This window comes from Poecilia reticulata, chromosome 20, assembly GCF_904066995.2.
Source record: "Poecilia reticulata chromosome 20, P_reticulata-male-v2, whole genome shotgun sequence".
NCBI classification, from domain to species: Eukaryota; Metazoa; Chordata; class Actinopteri; order Cyprinodontiformes; family Poeciliidae; genus Poecilia; species Poecilia reticulata.
The window spans coordinates 4,172,891-4,189,739 of record NC_088849.1 but is presented as its reverse complement, the minus strand read 5'-3'; the positions used below and the strand labels follow the sequence as shown (position 1 = coordinate 4,189,739).

Sequence of the window (16,849 nt, the reverse complement as noted above, 5' to 3'; positions counted from 1 at the left end):
GAGTGATGTACAGAGCAAAGGCAAAGCTTAATATGCAGGTAAGAATTTAAAGTATTAAAATATTGAAAATTACTGAAATATAGAGCAAAAAATGGTAAAAACTAAATTTTTAATATGGCATCCCTGCTATATTAAGGTCTGCAGCTCAACATCCCAACCGCAGTGGAAGAACAATCCTCAGATCTGTTAACTGTTAAATAAGAAATTGTGATTTTTTTAAAAATAGCAATGTCAACATTTTTTTCTTCACACATTAAAAATATTCCCATAAACTGAAAAAAAAACTTTGATGTTTAACTTTCCTATTAATTCCTTTGAATCGGATCAATACATGGCCTAGTTGGGATTGGATGTTTCTAGTTGTTGCCATCTTTCACAGAATGAGGCATTACCCTTCTGTTCAACACATAGATCAGAGCAGCTGCAATGTTTCCAACAGCACAAGAAGGCAACATTTCTACATGCTGTCCACAGCATGTAGAAATGAACTTTATGAATTGGCAATATGACTTCAATTTCAGTAACTGATTCATTTGTGAAGGTCAGAGGTCAGTCATATCCACAAAGTTACACAATGAGTCAGTATCTGCTGCATTGACCCATCAGTATATAGATTCTGTTATTCACTAAGACTTGCTGGGTATTCAACCCTACAGGCTGGGGGTAATTGCTGTGGTTTCTGTTTCTCAACCTGCTTGTTGAGAACTGACCACACACTCTCAATGAGGGTAGAATCAGTCCAAAATGATCCTGAAGGTAATATAAGGCAGTCTAACTCAGCTTGCAGTGCCAATAAGACAAAATAATAAAGACATTCTGCCTTAGATGAGAATCAGTTCCACCCATAGCATGTCAGGATGCCTCTCTGCTGACAGGATGTCAGAACTTCGGTGGCATTTAACTTTTCTCCCCATAAAAGACAATCTTTCAAATGATCATCAGAAAGACTGGAAGAAGAACTCTGTGTGCATCTCCTGGTGTTCATTCTTGTAAACAGGCCTGACAGGGTGTGGGAGGCCCAGAACTGGAAACTCCAACTAAATTATAGTCAAGCATATTTTAATTAATAGGCCAGTTTGTGAGAAAAAAAAATCAAAGTCTAATATCTAAGGTACATAAAAATGCTTTTTTTCCCTTTCTAATTGTTCTTGCAGAAGAAGGATGTTGATATTGAAGTCGGGATGGTGGGATGGTGTAGAAGAGCTTGACTATTCTGTACAGAGCCTTGACACAACCCCACAGTACAGAACACATTAGAGTCTTCTCAGCCAACATCAGTGTCTGACCTTATTTCTGGAAGAGAGGGGAAGAATTCCCCAAAGCACACTCCTAAACCTGATCTAAAATGTTTAAAACAAGAAGCCGTTACATCATCCCAAACCTTGCAGGTAAGCAGGGTTGGTGACCGTAGATGAGCACACAGCTTTAGTCAAATACTAAACCTAGTCATTTATGATATGAGAAGGTGAAATAAACAACCATAGGACAAGAGTAGCAGTCTTGTTTAAGCATCAACGGTTTTCAGGCTTGAGCCCTCATGCTCTGCAGTTACATTACTCTGCCCAAAAATACCTGCTCTCACTCTAAACTGCAGAGACTCTGTGAACAGATTGCCATACACACGCTGCGGATTGAACTCTGCAGGACTCCAATAGCTCACTGCCTGAGGACAGAGCCAGCGTTTCAGCCTGGTGTCCTCATCTGTACCACGCAGAAGAAAACCAGTTGCAGAATAAGGAAGATGTCTGTGATGTATGAGGAGTCTAAATAGATCATGGTTCTAATGAAAGGCAGGACGGAACAAAAGAGCAGCATTACGTTCATTATGTTGTGGATTACTGTTGTGACTGTTGTGTAAGGGCAAAGGTCTTCAACTCCAGTCTCTGACATCTGGAGTCCTGCAACTTTTACATGTGTCTCTGCTTCAACTCACCTGAGTAAAATAATGAGGTCATTAGCAGGACTGTGGAGAATTTGACTGCGTGCTGAGAATGTGATTCAACAGTTTGATTCAGGTGTGTTGGTCAGGGAGACGTCTAAAAGTTGCAGGACTCCAAACTTCAAAAGATCCTTGTGCAAGAGTGAAGCTGGAATGATTCTGGATCTTTAACTTACACCAGTAGTTATCGGATCAAAGGTTTCTCTTTGATCCTGAGCGTTGTCAGGGACCTGGCATCTGAAAGAGCTTTGCTTTGGGCCAGGTAGGCTACAGGTGCCTGCAAGGTTCCAACCTGAAGATCCAGCAGAAACAGAAACATGGACATAGGAGCAATACATTGAAGCCCAGAAACGACTTTTGGTAAAACTCAAGGAGATTCTAGGAAATTAGAAGAGAAAAACGCAGTATGAACTGGACAGGGCTGTCTTGGTTGGAAACCTCAGGTGTTCAAGTTGACTTTTCAACAGATGTTGGGGTTCAACCTTCAGTACACCCCAGAATTGTTTGCAGCTGAGGTCCCATCGCTATGGAGACAATTTTAAGTGATTGCAGAAAGTTATTTTTGTCGTTTAGGCTATGCATCCACACTCCCGAAGGATCCCGTCTTTTGGGAGACCAGAAACGATCATTTTTGGTAAAAGGGTTCTGAAGAGGAAAAATCCCTCAAATGGAGGCTTTCATGTTGCAGTGTGGCCGTGTCAGCTCTGTCTCTTTTCCATCTCATTGTCACAAACAAACATTTGGTGTTCTGTGTTTATTACAACGCTTACTGTGGCGTTGGGTCCACATTTCTTTTTAGTCATTTATGAAAATTGTCCATGTTGTTCTCCGTGTGGGCAGAGCCTCAAGGTGGGGTCAGATTGGCCACTGACTTCAATCATCAAGGTTTCTTGTTCATAAGTGAATGTTGGATGACCTGAGATATGGACAGAAGACATGCGATTGGTTTACATTGGTATTCACTGACAAACAATAGTAAAGGATAAAAGTTGATGTTGCAGGTGTCAAGTTGTGAAACATAATAACACGTCCACCTCAAGTCTAAATTCCATGTACTAAAGTTGGAGGATTCTCACCATCCCCAACCTCCTGATCCAATGTTTCTGCCCTCCATCTCTCACAATTTAGTAAACTTAAAAAAGTCAAATACATTTCACTATAAGCTTCATCTTTACAGGATTCCATGTGGAGTGATAATAAAGAAAGTTGTGTGTATAAATCCCACTAAAAAACACATTTAAAGCATAATTTCAAAAAGGTTCCAGACTTTTCCTTGTGCTAGCTGCTTCATATAAGAATTATTATTACTAAGAGTGACATAAAGCCGACATCAGCACTACGGGACTTGTCCAGTGCAGTCAAACTTCTGGCTGTTGGCAGTCATTTCACCGCCGCATCAATACAGACTTTATTAAAGGCATTTGTGTTCTTTTATATGCAACAACTGCTCCAAATAACTAATGTTTCACAATGTGAAAGCAGCGCCCCAAAACTGAACTTGAAACTTATAAAAGGGTACATTTGGCAGGGAGCTTGCATATCTAGCAACCTCTGGTAATCAATACAGCGTGCATGTAATTAAAAGACTGCCTCAGCAGGCTTTCCACTCAACTCAGTGGGCATTTTTCAGCTGAGAACTCATTTAAAAACAGCAGAAAGCAATAGAAGAAAATATATGAATTCTGGCTTCGTTAAAAAAATGCTTTCCTCCTTCAATGTTTGAAGAGCTGATTAGACAGCACTATCTCTCGCTATAATTAGATATGGAAAAATCAAGCAGTCCATCAAAGCTGGACTCAAAAACTCTTATGGAACTTTATGTCAATTTCAAATTTCAAAGATAGAGTGATTAAAAGAAAGAGCAGTGATATGTTGTTGTTTTTTCTAATCAAATAGGAGCATCCTACCTTGTCTCACACACATAGAAATTTGAGATCTTACATATGTCCATCCATCCATTTTCTATCCGGCCTGCTTCCATGTATTCACTTATCATTTTATGTGAGAGAAAAAATCCTCAAGGTAGTGGGTAATTGTGAGTGGGATAAAAATGATATATGCTTTAGAAATTTTTCACCAGATGAAAACCTGAAAAGGGATCGAGCATCCGATACTTTGTGGGTCTATGTGCTTCAGTTGCACTTGGAGAGCATGTCTTTCCAGGTCCAGTGGCTGAACTTTCTTCCTTTTCTTTAAGAGAAAGTTTAAGATCAGTCGGATTAGACAGAGACTGTCTGTGAACAGCAACTTTAATTTCCTGCCAAATATTCCCAATCGTAGAGGTGATCAACTCCAGTCCTCATTAGCTGCTCACTACGTTCACACAGCAGGGCTTGATACTCAATTCAGATTTTTTTTTGATGAAATGCGTTTTTTTTGTGGGCGGGACGTTTGGGGGGGTGTTTGCATGGTCATTCATGCTAGTAATTAAATGCTATGCATTCTAAGGTTTATTCAGCAATGGGAGCCAATAGATGAGAACAAGACAAGTGGTGGGATTGTGATATGATAAACTTCGCTGACACAGACTCTTATTATTATAACTTTCAGTTATTGTTTATGTCATGTCAGTATTTATTGGAATATCTAGTAACGACAGGCCTGATTTGTAGAATATAGTTCATTACATTGTAGAGCAAAAAAACATTTCAGTGGTTGAAGCACAAAGACAACACATGAACAGTGACTAATATTATCACACTGCATGTAACTTTTGTATTTGATAAGTTTTGCAGCTTCCACAGAAAGTACATTTTTTAGCTGAGGGAGATGATGTTGACCACCTGAGCTCGTGGGTGATGAAGGTGCCCAGAGAGTAGCAGCGTCTACTGTAGAGGTGCTGAGGAAGATGGAAGGGGGTGGGCAGGAGATCTTCATGAGGTCCACAATAATCTCCTCTAGCATCACAGCATTTAGCTCCAGGTTGCTCATCCTGAATCAGGTCATCAGGTTGCTGAGCTCACTGACACCTCTCCCTGTGAGCTGGGCCCAGTGAGGACGGTGTGCTCTGCTAACCTCATGAGTTTAATGACCTCAGGTGAAGCTGTTGGTGCACAGAAGAGCGTGGGAGAGAGAACACAGCTTTGGGGACAACCTGTGCTGATGAGCTGTGGTTTTGAAATGGGCCTCACACGCTACTTCCTGGCAGGCAGAAACTTTGTGATCTGTCTGTAGTTGGGATCAGGAACATTCATCTGGTTAGCCTGTCCTGGCAAAGGTTAGCTACCTACAGAGTACAAGGGTTGTTAGCATCAGTGGTGGACACCGCTAGCAAAGTTAGGAAGCTAACTCTTAAGCACTTGTGGCGGGAGCAGTGTGTTAAAAAGTGGAAACTTAAATTCAAAAGCACTATTTTAGCAAAGATAAAATTGGTTGCAATGACTACTAAAAAGTTACCTTTAAGGCACACAGACCCGCTACAGATGAGGCTTGAGACAATCTCACAATTCAACAATTTTATTTATTCCACAATTGGTTAATCAAAAAATACTAATCTAAAATCACTCACACCTTAAAAGTCAGTTATGGCTCAACTCAGAGACGGGAGTGAAATTCGGGGTAGTGTCCTAAAAGAAAAGAAACACAGCAAACGAAACAAAGCAAAACAAAAGAAAATCGTGCACCAAACCAGAAGTAGTACCACCACCCAGAAAGTCCACCACCAACACCACGAGCTGGCCGTTCCTGTTAAAATAGAAGAAACATTCAAATTACAAATACAATTATACAGTTCAGTCCACAACAGCTCAAGCAGCAATAGTCCAAATTAAAAGTCTGTCTTGGGAGGAACCGATCCGCTGTAGCAGACGCCACTCAAAGCGGCACTAGAAGGCTTAGTCCGAGCTGGTCCCCAATCAGCCCAAATCAGCCACACTGGACGAGTGATAGGAGCCGCTTTACGCAGATCCGGACGGCGGGCATGAAGCCAGCAAACAGGACGACAGGTAGGCAGCCGACAGATTATCCAGGTGACAGGTGGACAACCAGAACAGCAGGCAAACAGCCGGCCCAGGACAAACAGCCAGCCAAGGACAAACAGCAGCGGCTATCAAAAATAAATGTTAGAAATGGAATCTAAAAGCATGCAAACTCCAGCACTTCACTTACCACCGAGCTCTTTATGTAGTGCCTCTAACAGGAAGGAGGAGACATGGAGCTTGTACAGGCGGCCAAAGGTACAATTGATCGCCGATCAGAGTGTCGTTAAGCGCATTGTTTGAGCGCACGCATTAAGTTGCAGCTGTTATACAGAAAATGTAAATGAATCACAAGTAATAAGCTTGCTTAAGAGAGATGAAGCCTGCCTTACCCAGCGTGCAGCACCAACAAACGCAGAGGTCTGAACCGGAAGGAAAACAACGTCATGTCAACCAGGTGAGGGAGGGCCCTTTATATACAGGCAGCCAGCGAGCGCCACAACCAATTAGATTCAGGCACTTGTGTGGTGCGTTCAAAGCCTACAGGGCATACTGCCACATTCCACCCCCCCAAACTGCATCGACGCCCCGACGATGATCCACCTTAACACCAAGGTCGAAATACAGCAGACATGGTACTAGATGAAGGAGTTTCTCTTACTGCTGGTCTTGGAAGGTGATGGAGATTATGATGCCGGCCAGCAGTTGATCGTGCCGATTTACGCACCGACACCTCGCTGGGACCAGGCTCTGCTGCCGGTACAACTGCTAATGAGGTAGGTTGATTCATTGTCATACCAGAAGGAGCCACAGCAAGTCCTGAAACCCCAGGAACAGCATCAGAAGCCACAGCAGCAGGTGAGGCAGGTGGTACCTGCTCCCGAGGCCATGGCCTCAAGAACAAATCACCCTCCAAAGACAGCTCGCCCTCTGAAATGGAGTGATGTTCAGAAGGTGCACCTTCAACAGGAACTGAATTAGGTGCATCAGCACCAATCAGGACCTTCAGCAAAGAACGATGTACCCTCCTTACCCTGGTCTGGTCATGAACTGGTGCCACTGAATACACTACAGCACCCTCTCTTGGGACTTGAATAACTACATGCGTCACTGAGCTCCACAAATCCTGAGTTTTCCGACGACCTTTACTCCCCAAATTTCGGATCAACACGAACTGGCCCTCCTTAAGAGGAGCTTCTCTGATGTTTTTATCATGAATAGCTTTTCTGCGTCCTGCAGAAGTCCTCAGTTTTTCTCTAGCACCCTCAAATGCCATTTGCAAGCGAGTCTGATGTTCTTTGACCCACTCATGAACAGTTCCCGCAACTGGGTTTTGAACTCTTCCCAACAAAAAGTCAACTGGAAGACGTGGTTCTTGACCGAATATTAGAAAAAATGGTGACTCACCAGTTGATTGATGAGGGGTGGTGTTATATGCATAAAGCAACTGGGGCAAACAGACACTCCAGTCTCGTTTCCGGGACGTTGGCAAAGTTCTCAACAAGTTGTGAAGCGTCCTATTAAAACGTTCACATTGCCCGTTACCAGCTGGATGATAAGGCGTGGTACGAGATTTAATGATGCCATACAGACTACAAAGCTGCTGGATCAAAGTGCTTTCAAAGTTGCGGCCCTGGTCTGAATGGATGCGTACTGGTACTCCAAATTTTGCAAACCATTCAGTGACCAGGACCTGCGCTACAGTGGAGGCGCGCTGATCCCTGGTTGGGACCGCCAATGTATATTTGGAAAACACATCAGTCATCACCAATACATTTTCTAGCCCAGATGGAGTTGGCTCTAACAAAGTAAAATCAATTGCCAAAATTTCATTTGGTTTCGATGCAAGCAAATGGCCCATGAAGCCACGAGCAGGTGGTTGGCTATCCTTAGCAACCTGGCACCGCTCGCAGGTTTTACACCAATCTGCTATCTCTTGTGACATACCTGGCCAATAGCAGCGAGATCGTAGCAACGCCAAGGTCCTTTCCACCCCCTGGTGCCCATGCTCCTGATGGACCTGAGTCATGATGTCCTTGGTCAGGGACTTTGGCAGGAGAAGTTGGTGCACTTCCCCACCACCATCGGGGCGAAACACTCGCCGATACATTAGACCATCCAACTCAGTCAGGCGATCCCACTGGCTGAGCAATGCAAGAGCAGATCGTGAAAGCCCTTGCCGCTCAGTACGATTTGGCCGCTCTTTTCTCTGCCAAAAGACAAGAACTTCCTGAAGGACTGGATCAGCCTGCTGGAGAACCTGGAGATCACCAGGGGCAAGAGAGGGAAAGACTGTTATAGAGGACTGGGTGGTCTGTTTGTGCTCACTCTGCACAGCTAGCTGTAATGGCTGAGGCACAAGAGTACCTGAAACCAAAGAAGTCGCTTCCAATGGAACCGGCCAAGGTCGGCGAGACAAAGCATCAGCATTTTGATTGGACTTAGCCGATCGATACTTTAACTCAAAGTTAAAGGAAGCAAGCTGGGCTGCCCAGCGCTGTTCCACTGCTCCAAGCTTAGCCGAATCCAAGTGGCTCAGAGGATTATTGTCTGTATAAACGATGCACCTGTGGCCCAAAAGGTAATCTCTATATTTTTCTGTCATTGCCCATTTCAGGCCCAACAGCTCCAGTTTCATTGAGCTGTAATTTGACATGTTCCGCTCGCTAGGTCTTAACCCGCGGCTAGCAAAAGCGATGGGTCTTATCTTCCCCTCTTGTTCTTGTGACAAGACCGCTCCCAAACCACTATGGCTTGCATCCACCTCTAGAATGAAAGGAAGGGAAAAGTCTGCATACGCAAGGACTGGAGCAGAAGTGAGCTTGGTTTTAATAGCCTCAAAGCTCTGTTGACACTCCTCGGTCCAGGCTCCAACAATACTCTGGGCAGCCTTCTTTTTAGATTCTTTACTAAGCTCAGCTGCTCTATGATGCAAGGGGGCAGCCATCTTAGCAAAACCTTCAACAAACCTACGGTAGTAGCTAGCGAATCCCAAAAAGGAACGCAACTCAGTGGCCGTGGTGGGTACAGGCCAATTTGCTACCACCTCAATTTTAGCGGGGTCAGTGGCTACTCCCTGGTCGGAAATTACATGACCCAGGTAGTGCACCTTCTGCTGGAAAAAGCGGCACTTACTGAGCTTAGCTTTAAGGCCCTCCTTCTGAAGCCGTCCTAACACCACGTCCAACCTCTCAAGATGTTGCTGCACAGAGGATGAAAACACAACAATGTCATCTAAATACAGCAAAAGGGATTGGCATTGCTGGTCACCAAAGATGCGCTGCATCAAGCGTTGGAATGTGCTCGGAGCATTGCATAGGCCGAAAGGCATGCGATTCCACTCAAAAAGCCCAAACGGTGTACAAAAAGCGGTTTTATGGCGATCGCTTGTTGTGACAGGAACCTGATTATATCCACTGGCCAAGTCCATAGTAGAAAACCACCGGGCCCCTGTCAAAGCATCAAGGGACTCCTCAATGCGAGGGAGTGGAAAAGCGTCCTTCCGTGTCTTGATGTTAAGTTGACGATAATCAACACAGAGCCTAATGCTACCATCCTTTTTGCGAACAATCACAATTGGTGACGCATAGGGGCTGGAGCTTTCCCTAATGACATTTGCTGCCAAAAGCTGATTTATGTGTTCCTTCACAAGTTCATACTCTGATGGAGGAATTCGACGGTAACGCTGCCGAACGGGAGCGTCATCAAGAAGGGGAATGTCATGACTGATCAGGTTGGTGCAACCCAAGTCCTGCTCATTAGTGGCAAACACAGAAGTGTATTTACCCAACAGGGCTCGCACCCGACCCCGTTCCTCCTCTGACAAAGATGATAAATCAATTGTCTCGATCCCATCTGAGGCAGGAGCAGCAGCTGTTTGGGAAGACACATTTACAAAGAATGGGACTTCAGTTACACCCGCGGGGAGACTCACCACGCCAACACTATTTAAAGTTCCCACAGTGGTACGAGGGTAAAGCAACACCTCAGTGTTGCCCACATTTACCACTGGGACATAAGCAGTTCCCCGAACAACCTGAACTAGAGCAGGAGATGCTAACAAACCAGCTGGTAAACCCGACTCTGATGGTTCAAACAAGACAGTGGTGCCTGAGTATTGCTCACAGCAGGTGGTAGGCACAATCTTCATTACACCTCCTGGAATGCGGCAGGCCCTCCTGCCTCGCACCCTAACCTTACTAGGCTGCTTAGGAGTGTGCTGCATTTCAGCTGCATGACATTTCTGTAAGGCATTAACCAAGGGTTTGGGATATGACACCACAGGGGTAGTGTTAAACAGAGCATTACCATGCTGTCCAAATAGTTCTTGGTAACACTTATTTATGATGTTCATTCCCAACACACCAGGTACTGAAGCTGAACCACTATCTGGGGGATTTCTCACCACCAACACTCCACAGTGGGGCATCAACTTGCCACACAGTTCAATAGATACTTCCAAATAACCAATGTAAGGAATAGGGAGACCATTGGCTGCTTTTAACTGTAGCCAGTGGCAAGCTCTCAAACGCTCTTCGCCCCAGGGCTCAAAGAATTCAATAAAGAAGCTCTCTGTAATAGTAGACACCATTGAACCAGTATCAACCAAGCAAGGCACTTTCACTCCAGCCATGTTCACTTCAATATGTGGACAAGAAGCAATTAATTTAGGTACATCTGTTGAACATAAACCACTAGTTGAGCCTATGGATGCCCCACCTGAGCTTTGGCTCTGCAACTCGGTGGGTGCTAGTTTCCCAGAGGCTGGCTTCCCTGACGTGAATCTGACAAAGATGGCTGACGGAAGGCAACATGTGGCCCCCCACACTCCCTAGCAATATGTCCGGGCTGTTGGCACCGTCGACATATAATAGGACCTCGACGTGGAGAGCGGTTGCGCTCTTGTGCAGTTTGGAGGAGGGTAATGCTTTGAGTAAGCCGATTAAGCTGCTCTTGTTGCCGTTTTAAGAGTTCTTTTAACTCATTAACCTCTGTTTGAGTGGGGCTAGCAATAGCTGGTGACCCACCACGCACAGCAAACTGAAAACTGGGCGCTGAAGGCAGAGAATTACTCCGGCCCCGCATACTAGCTGGCAAACCCTCCAATTCCCACCTCATTGCCTCACCCCTGACATCAAGCAGTGTTGCTGCCGGTTTCAGGCGAACATACTGTTTTAGCGCACGACGAAGCGCACCATCAAGGACATATTCTATGAATTGGTCACGCAAGAGCACTTCAGCGTTAGGCATATCCCTAGGGGCCTGTGCTTTTACTTTCTCCATAAGGCTCATCAAAGCCAGGGAGAACTCTTGCAATGTTTCCCCCTCTAATTGCTTTCTGGAGAAAAAGGCCTCCTGTAATGCAACATGTGACTCATTACATCCATAAAGCTCCATGAGGATAGAAATGATTTTAGCTGGATCCCCTCGTTCCTGACTAGAGCGATATTTGATCTCATCCCTAGCCTCTCCTTCTAAATGATCGTACAAAAAGAAGGCCTGATCTACTGCTGACAAATTTCGTGCCCGCATACACGCCTGCACCTCCTCAACCCACTCGCTCACACTAATTCCCATCCGTCCCCTAAACATAGGACACTTACGATCGCGTGGGACAAACACTAACCTGTCCGTTATTTGGGCAGTGGGGGGTGCAGAAGCTGAAGACGGCCCGGCACTGGAGCTAGATGTGGAAGGTGAACGCTCTGCACGCAGCTTCTCATTGTCAGCCTTTAATTGAGCAACCAGGGTCTTCAATTCCAGTAGCTCTTCCTCCATTACTACAAATGACCAGCTCAAAAAAAACAAATGAACCGCTGCTGTTTGTCCTCAACACACCAAGAAAAAAAATTTGACTGCTTGAACACAACTGTCACAAAATGCAATAAAATAGTGAAAGAGTCTCAGCCTCAAAACTGTAAAAAATCCTGCCAACAACAACGCCAAAATGTGGCGGGAGCAGTGTGTTAAAAAGTGGAAACTTAAATTCAAAAGCACTATTTTAGCAAAGATAAAATTGGTTGCAATGACTACTAAAAAGTTACCTTTAAGGCACACAGACCCGCTACAGATGAGGCTTGAGACAATCTCACAATTCAACAATTTTATTTATTCCACAATTGGTTAATCAAAAAATACTAATCTAAAATCACTCACACCTTAAAAGTCAGTTATGGCTCAACTCAGAGACGGGAGTGAAATTCGGGGTAGTGTCCTAAAAGAAAAGAAACACAGCAAACGAAACAAAGCAAAACAAAAGAAAATCGTGCACCAAACCAGAAGTAGTACCACCACCCAGAAAGTCCACCACCAACACCACGAGCTGGCCGTTCCTGTTAAAATAGAAGAAACATTCAAATTACAAATACAATTATACAGTTCAGTCCACAACAGCTCAAGCAGCAATAGTCCAAATTAAAAGTCTGTCTTGGGAGGAACCGATCCGCTGTAGCAGACGCCACTCAAAGCGGCACTAGAAGGATTAGTCCGAGCTGGTCACCAATCAGCCCAAATCAGCCACACTGGACGAGTGATAGGAGCCGCTTTACGCAGATCCGGACGGCGGGCATGAAGCCAGCAAACAGGACGACAGGTAGGCAGCCGACAGATTATCCAGGTGACAGGTGGACAACCAGAACAGCAGGCAAACAGCCGGCCCAGGACAAACAGCCAGCCAAGGACAAACAGCAGCGGCTATCAAAAATAAATGTTAGAAATGGAATCTAAAAGCATGCAAACTCCAGCACTTCACTTACCACCGAGCTCTTTATGTAGTGCCTCTAACAGGAAGGAGGAGACATGGAGCTTGTACAGGCGGCCAAAGGTACAATTGATCGGCGATCAGAGTGTCATTAAGCGCATTGTTTGAGCGCACGCATTAATTTGCAGCTGTTATACAGAAAATGTAAATGAATCACAAGTAATAAGCTTGCTTAAGAGAGATGAAGCCTGCCTTACCCAGCGTGCAGCACCAACAAACGCAGAGGTCTGAACCGGAAGGAAAACAACGTCATGTCAACCAGGTGAGGGAGGGCCCTTTATATACAGGCAGCCAGCGAGCGCCACAACCAATTAGATTCAGGCACTTGTGTGGTGCGTTCAAAGCCTACAGGGCATACTGCCACACACTGATCATAAATATTAGCTCCGCTAACAACAAAACGCTATACCAACTCAGTATTTTGCAAAATCTATCAGTAAAATACCATAGCAACAATATTTAGCAGAACCTATCCATAAAGTGCTATAGAACAGATATAAATGTTGATATAAGTTATGAAAATTAGCCAAAATATTGCTTCCAATACAATCCATGGTTTGTTTAGAATCTGTGAGCATATTGATAACTAGGTTCTATTAAGACCAGTAGGTCAACAATGGGCTGAACTTCCTCCCTGCTGTGTTCCTGTTATGATCTGGTGTTAATTATTGTAATGTTCTCTAACAACTCTGTGATCTTCACAAAACAGTTGGATCAAACTACACACAGATCAACTAAGGCACTTAGTATCAAGGTTGATGGTTGATTTTATTCAGGGGTATCAGAGTAAAGAGAACTCAATACCAATTTACACACTTTGCATGTTCATATCTGTAAATAAATGTAACAATCAGCATCTTATAATTCCCTTCCACTTTACAATTCTGCATTAGTCATATGGTCAACATGACAAAATCTGAAAACGTTGAAGCAGACTGAAGAGACTTTTCTAAGAGCTCTATCTTGCAGATGCTTCTTGCCTCTCATAAGGATGAAATATTCAAACATCCATAGAAAATCTGCAGTGTTTCTGCAAGATGACTACTGGAGAACTGTTGGCTAAAACCTTGGAATACAGAATTCATCTAAAGTATGATTCACCTCTCAGGTTTTTGTAGAGATTCTTGTTGGATTAATTTCTGTCTCTGAACAACCTTGAGGTCCAGTTCATCAGCAGAAGGCAGTCATTTTCCACTCCTCTCTACTTTTGAAGTTTTGTCTCTTGTGGTTTACATCACACGGCAGGCACTAGAAGAACACTTTTAACCGAGCAAGAGGATGAAGAAAATGTTCAGTTTATTCAAGTCCTACAGCTTGAGCATGGACAAGGGTCAGAGCACACACACACACGCACGCACACACTTCACCACAGCAACAAATCCTAAGCGATGTGGAACTATAACGCACTGAGTGAATGGGGAAGTTTCCGTGTTGCGGCGGAAAATTACCTCGGGGTGAAGCACGTCAAATGCATCAACACGACGAATCTAATATGGCATAAAAACAATGCCATACTTGACAGAATTTGGCTATATCGAAGCCCACTGCAGTAAAAAAGACATATGGAGGATCAGATAGCAGGTAAAGCAGCGCACAGCTACAAACACTCACCCAGATTAGCATGACGGTCAGAAAGCTAAACAAATAACCCGCAAAATTATTTAAGTCTTCGAGCTGCGATGTAAGACGCTGGTTCTGTTCTCGCTGTTGAACCGCTGCTACGCGCTACAGGTAGTAATATTTGACAGACGGAGCGCCGCTTCTGCTCCACCTGGTAGTGACTCTCACACCGAACCTCTGCTTAAAGCTGCAGCATCTAACTTCAAAAAATAAATGTTACATACGTAGTTATTAAAACTTTCGCTGTCCCAACATGAGACAGATAATCTCTGAAAAAATAATCGATCTCCTCCCTGCTCTGCACAATTACTCCGCTCAGTCAGAAACAGCCACTCATAGCTAGCAGTACTCAGCTAGCCGCCATGCTATCAGGAAGTTTTCATTCAGTAACTCAGGATTGTTTATTGTAATGGATCCTGTATTTGCCTTTGAATGTTAAGTTTTATACTTGAATTTTTTGGCAATGCTGAAAGGTTTTATTTTGATTTTTTGCATTATTTAGCCTTTTCAGAGCCTTCATATGTTTTCAGTATTTTAAAGATAGTATTATCGATAGCAGTACAATTTGCACAATGCCTGTTTTGTTTTTTCTTGGAAAAAATTATTAAAAACAAGTTTTTGTCTACATTAAGGTGAATTCATGGTTCCTTTCTCTACATAATCTAACCGGTAGTGCTTATGATTAAAAAAATAATAATTATGTGATCAGTATCGGTGATCGGCCCACATGGGTGATCGGTATCGGAATCGGCAGGAAAAAACCTGATCGGCACATCTCTAATATTTATGTTTCATACTAAATCAATATTTGCATGTTTTCATATTTTTTTAGTAAACAAATATGAATATGCTTCACGTTGATAAGAACAATTAAAACATGACAAAAATAGAGAGAATATTTTTACTACAAAAAACTTTATTACACGCTTTAAACCAGTTTTAAAATACCTGAAGTCCTGAACTATAGTTACTTTTTTTAAAACCAACTCTTAAATCTGAACGTAATATGCTAAATGGTTTTGGAAGTCATATAGCTTTCAATCCCAAACTAAACTTTTTTATAAAGGTTCGATAAATTTATAAAGGTTTGTTAGACAAAAAAAAATAAAAATCTGGACTATATATTTTATAACAAGATCATGTTATTTTTTCTTTTGTGTACAGTTTTGTTCTTCATATAAATAGATTCCCTGGAGATTTTCATTAATTTCTACTTAAAACAATTTAATAAGTGATCATTATGTGTGACTGTGGTCTAGGACTCTGCAAAGGAGAGATGGAAGCACAGCTTTAATGATTTAAACCTTAGTATGTCAGTCACCCTTCATCCTGTGTGATGGAGCTACTTTAGAAAAGACGGGCGAAACCCTGGTCCTCTGATCGGCGTCTACGCTGATAGGAAAGTGATTTCTAAAATGTATTACATTTCAGGGGCTGAATATAAATGCTCCAGAGTTTTCTGGGGTTTTTTTTCTTTCCAATTTAAGATCATCCCCCACATTGCTCTATAAAGAGATGAAGGTGGTTTTATTTAAATGTCAGAAGCTAAAGGGGTTTGAATACTTCTGTCCCACCACTGCAGGCCACAGTAACGCAGCGTGGTCTGCCATGGTGGTCAGTCTGGTCAGTCAGTACAACCGGACTGACAGCCGATCCGGTCAGTCCGGTTCAGGTGTTTCACCCAAAACTGGAGCGCCAGCAACAGGTAGGCTGACTCAGCAGTTCTACTCTATGAGCTGAATCTCTGCTGATATGTGAGCACTAGCAGCGGAGAGGGAAGTCACTGCCATTACTGATACTTGCTTTAATTCAGTCGGCCATTAAGAGTGGAGATAAGCTCATTATTGGAGGTACTGATAGGCTATTAAAGGGAGAAGGAGACGTGTGGGATCAGAGTGAAGGTATCCCAGCAGAGATTTAGGAGCTGAGACTGAGGCGTGTCGTCCCCAGCCATGTTTACAGACATCTGCCCCTCATTAAGGTCTCTAACCAGATGGATTCTGCACTCATTGAAGGAAATATGAGGACAGGTTCGGCCCAAACCTTTTTGGGGCCCTAAGCAGATTTTCATTTGGGCCCCCCCCAATATTAACAGGTCAACACCAGAGGTTTCATCATTCCTCGTTTACTCTTAAGTGTGTGGCATACCCATTATCATCAGCGTTGTTTGTAACTAACTTACATCATATCGGTGTTATTACAGCTCTTAACCTTACAAACAAAAAATAAATAGATTTTGAAATGCAAAGTGGCATCTAAATATGGCTTATTAATTTAACTATGTGAACATAATATCAGCTGACAAACACAAAATTTACAGTAAATAAGTTATCAGCTTAATATATTTCCCTAACAGCTTTGCTTTCATTACAAATGTATGCAAAACGTTGTCAATATTCTGCTGATGTTGAAAAAACATTTTCTCAATTACCGTGTTTCCATTAAATAAGAAATGCAATTAATATCACAGATGACTAACTCTGTTCACGCAATAAGTCCTTAAACATGCTATGCCATGATCTTCCAACTACTTCCTGTTGTCTTCTGCATGGTTTGTGCCAGTGGTTGTTGATCATGTGACTCTTGTGATGTGAAAAATGTATTTCAATCACA

At 43.3% G+C, this 16,849-nt stretch overlaps 1 long non-coding RNA gene across 1 annotated transcript; it reads right to left on the bottom strand.

The window, feature by feature from the left end:
• Positions 1-5,379: 5,379 nt before the first annotated feature.
• Positions 5,380-12,604, bottom strand: LOC103482376 (uncharacterized). Its single transcript, XR_014085389.1, has 2 exons — positions 11,483-12,604; positions 5,380-5,623 (listed from the first exon to the last, which is right to left on the bottom strand). It is a non-coding gene; the product is annotated as an uncharacterized LOC103482376 (long non-coding RNA).
• Positions 12,605-16,849: the final 4,245 nt, after the last annotated feature.